The sequence below is a fragment of the Mixophyes fleayi genome, chromosome 10, assembly GCF_038048845.1.
Source record: "Mixophyes fleayi isolate aMixFle1 chromosome 10, aMixFle1.hap1, whole genome shotgun sequence".
Classification (NCBI taxonomy): Eukaryota; Metazoa; Chordata; class Amphibia; order Anura; family Limnodynastidae; genus Mixophyes; species Mixophyes fleayi.
Window position 1 is genome coordinate 15,864,432 of NC_134411.1, and position 4,930 is coordinate 15,869,361.

Below are 4,930 nucleotides of genomic sequence, written 5' to 3' on the forward strand. Positions count from 1 at the left end.
GATTAGAGAACTATCATATCCTGATGTTAAACATTCAATAGAAATTCTCAGAAGTAATGGTGCCGCTAGCAGCAATGTAAAATGATGTTCAACCCCTCCAGGCTGTTTTACGCCTAGTTACCTGCTGTAATAATTGTGAACTGCAGATTAGACCAAATCTAATCCGTTATTCGGCTGGTCTGAGGTTGGAACACAGTGTCTAATACCAATGCTCTGCCCGCTACCCTGCAGCTCTGGCCAGTGTGATAGACCAGGAGGAACCATCCACAGCAACCCTGATCTGAAAGCAAGAGGTCAGGTGTACCAGCCAAGGTGTACCAGCAAGAAGGTACACTAGCAGCGAGAGCTACCCAGAAAGATGCAGTTCTAGGTGCCACTAAGGAGACTAGTGATGGCAGCAGCAAAAGCCACATCCTAATGGGACAGTAGCAAGTCCAGCCCAGTCGGTCCCCAGAAATACAACAGACAGGGGGGCATAGGAGGTTCATCCTGTCACAAGCTCATATTAGACCTCATTTAGAAGTGGTTTTATGGACATCTTATAATATACATATTTCCATACTTCACATGTGCACTGCAAATGCGTATTCATATGTCTGTATATAGATTTGTGTGGTAGACTTGCACCTCTTGATGCCTGGAAAGGTGCAGACAGGGAGTCAAGCATAGGGGGAAGTTTAATAAGGGGGTGTTCATATAATTGTGGCACAATAAGACATCTATTTGCATGACTTAGTACATCCGACTGAACATATGCACATAAATGCATTTTTATAGTGTGTTTTTTATTATTATTACCATTTATTTATATAGCTCCACTAATTCAGCAGCGCTGAACAGAGAACTCTATACGTTATCTCCTTGAATGCAGATTAGAGATTGTGATTCCCATGGATTATACAGTCATAGCCAAAAGTTTTGACACAAATACTATTTTTCACAAAATCTGCTGCTTCAGTTTTTATGAAGGCAATTTGCATATACTCCAGAATGTCATGAAGAGTGATCAGATGAATTGCAATTGATTTCAAAGTCCCTTTATGCCATGACAATGAACTTTATCCCAAAAACAACATTTAAAAGGAGGGTGCTGCTTGAAATCATTGTTCCTCCTCTGTTAACCATGGTTATCTGCAAGGAAACACGTGCAGTCATCATTGCTTTGAACAAAAAGGGCTTCACATGGAAGGATATTGCTGCTAGTAAGATTGCACCTAAATCAACCATTTATCGGATCATTAAGAACTTCAAGGAGAGAGGTTCAATAGTTGTGAAGAACGCTTCAGGACGCCCAAGAATGTTCAGCAAGCGCCAGGACCATCTCCTAGAGTTGATTTAGCAGTGGCATTGGGGCACCACCAGTGCAGAGCTTGCAAAGGAATGGCAGCAGGCAGGTGTGAATGCATCTGCACGTACAGTGAGGCGAAGACTTTTGAAGCATGGCCGGGTGTCTAAAAGGACAGCAAAGAAGCCACTTCTCTCTAAGAAAAACATCAGGGATAGACTGATATTCTGCAAAATGTACAGGGGTTAGACTGCTGAGGACTGGGGTAAAGTCATTTTCTCTGATGAATCCCCTTTCAGATTGTTTAGGGCATCTGGAAAAATGCTTATCTGGAGGATGAAAGGTGAGCACTACCATCAGTCTTATGTCATGCCATCAGTAAAGCATCCTGAGACCATTCATGTGTGGGGTTGCTTCACAGCCAAGGGAGTAGGCTCACTCACAATTTTGCCTAAGAACCCAGCCATGAATGGTACCAAAACTTCCTCCAAGAGCAACTTCTCCCAACCATCCAAGAACAGTTTTGTGATGAACAATGCCCTTTCCAGCATGATGGAGCATCTTTCCATAAGGCAAAAGTGATAACTAAGTGGCTCGGGGATCAAACATCAAATTTTGGGTCCATGGCCAGGAAACTCCTCAGACCTTAATCCCATTGAGAACTTGTGGTCAATCCTCAAGAGGCAGATGGACAAACATAAATAAAACCCACAAATTCTGACAAACATTGATTAGGCAATAATGATCGGCCATCAGTCAGTATGTGGCCCAGAAGTTGATTGACAGCATGCCAGGGTGAATTGCAGAGGTCTTCAAAAGTAAGGGTCAACACTGCATATATTGATTCTTTGCATAAACTTAATGTAATTGTCAACAAAAGCAACATCTGACAAAAAGGTCTAAAAACACTAATCTAACAAACTTTGTGAAAACCAATATTTGTGTCATTCTCAAAACTTTTGGCCATGACTGTAGATGCACAACCTATAGAAGGTCTATAAAGGTCATATTTTGCGGCTCACAGTAAATAGTACAGATGCAGATGGACCCGGGACACCTGGACAGAAATATTGCAGTAGTGTTTCTGTTCAGGTGTCCCGGATCTCATTGTATGTGTCTGATCCCGCAATTCACTGGGTCTCACTGTGGCTGTGAGCATTGGAACTAAGACAGTGAAGATAGACAGTCTGACAGTAAATGAGAATCAATCAATTGCACTCTGATTTGCTGCCTCTTCCACAGTCATCCCAATTTCGCAAAATTGAAAGTTTGAAAATTTTAGCTTAGTCTTGCGACTGGGGCATGAACAAAGTCTCATTTTCAATACCTGTGCTTAGGAGCCAGCTCAGGACAGGTACATAGAGTGATAGTAATAATGCAGACAGCGAGCCTGAATGTGGAGGAGATGTGCTCCACGGGAGGGCTGAATGTAGACATGTACTACAGGTCAGGGGTGGGGAGAAGAAATGTGCTATAGAGGTGAGAAGGAACTAAGGGGCACATTTATCAATATTAACATAAAGTGAAAAATAGTTTTCAATCCTTATCGCAATGATAAGGATTGAACTATTTCTCACATTTATGTACAACCCAGCACAGAAACAGCAGTTCCGAAAAACTGCTGTTTCTGTGATAAAAAAAATCATACTTACCCGCCTCTTCGGAACGCGATGTCCCTGGATCACCTCCTCGTTCTCTTCACTCTTCTTCTTTCAGCAATTGCGCATGTACAGTTCTAAGAACTGGACATGCGCACAAACATCTCGCTCGATCTCTGCAACTATAGTTGCAGAGAGCGAGCGGTGATTGACAGGGAGGGCTCTGCTCTGCTATTCGGAGCAGAGCTGACAGCACTGAGATATCTCATTTATGATAATGTACGCCAGCTTCAGCTGGCGTACATTATCAAGACAAGTTCCCGAAAAAAAATATTTTTCGGAACTTGTTAGATTGCAAGAGGGAGCAGTCACCATACTATTGTATGGTGACTGCTCGCAAAAACGATGAGGAGTGCAGAGCAGCAGATATCCATGATATCTGCTGCGATGCACCTTTAATAAATTTGCGTAGGAGACATGGTGGCCTAATTTACACGGTAAGTGCACGATAGTGTACTACCGTGGTTTCTTAAATATACCCCTAAATGTGTTACAGGGGAGGACCAAACCATACTATCTATGTGACATGGCTACACCTCCAACGTGTCAATACCACGTCCCGTCCATCACTTCTCTATCACCACTGGGACTGCCGCAGAGTAAATTAGTATGACTTAACTGCAAAGAGGCTCCTCTTTTCCTATAGTGCATTCTAAATATTTTACATTTTTAAGCAAGGTAACATTTTATTGCAGCTTCATCAAATTAGTATCAAATTTTCCAATGTGACCAACAGACAAAAAAAGCTTGTGTCCCCCTGCACTAAAAGATATGTGGGTCAATAGATTAAAAAAACCGTATGGCCTAACAATCTGGCCTTTTAGATATGTGCTTGTGTGGCTAGATTTATTGCCATTGTTCACTTTGAAACAACCCCCCTCCCGCTTCGTCCGACACATTCTTTAATGTTTACCTAGCTATTAAAACCTCCAATGAAGGTGATTGTTTCACTGCTGCATGAGGGATATTTATAAAAAAATAAATCAGAAAAAGTATTTTCTGAACATTTCTGCTCTAGTGTTGCAGCTCTCTGTGAAGATACAGTAAAAACATCCCTGCCATAGTGAGAATTGCCTAAAGCACTCCGTGAAACATATGATGGGTTAATTTAGACTTTTTTCCATGAGGAATCTTTTTCGGGAAGGAGAATTAATAAGGATTATATTAGACAGACCCCTGTGCTTTATTGCAAAACAGGATTACAGGGATCAACTAATGTAAATAAAAATGTAACTTAAAATAACTGGGGCTGAGGGCAAGGTTAAAGTTATGGTGTGTGTTAAGGAGGGTGGTTTGGAGAGTTTGGGGGCTTTATTCTGTTTGTAATAAGCTAGATGCAGAGATTAATGGAATTGAGTGACACTTTACAGTACAGAAATTGTGCTGTCGAACAAACTTTGATAGGAGTAAAGAATCATTCACAAGAAAGAAATATTAAAGGCACATTCATGAACATAAAAGTTTCTATGAATGTAGAGAATTCAAATACAAGAGAAGTCTGTGACAGGTCATTATTACTAGGATGACTGAGGCTACTTATGATAAGAATATGTTTTCCAGCTTTAGACTAGTTAAGAACGAAGTTTGTTACAGTTCAAGAGCTGCAGGTTTTAAACACTTGATTCGGTTGAAATGAACAAGGTCAATGGCTCTTGTTGTGTCAGATGTGGTATCTCACAGCTCACACACTGAATGTGCACCAAGAGATGTCTACATACACTTTACATCTCTACCCCCTTCTCCCGAATCCTCAGTCTGCATGCACTTGCTGACTCCTGCAGCTACAACAATTTTTTTTTTATATTTTGTTTTTTTTGGAAAGAGAGAAATCTGATCTAAATTTAAACAGCAATCATCAGGAGCTTTCTCCCATTTTTGTTAAATGAAGGAAATGATTCACTGCCTTTGGAAACGAAGTATGCCAAATCCCAGGCACGTTCCTATATAAGGAGTCTGGGGAGTGAGGGAGGGGGAGAGGGTTTGTGAG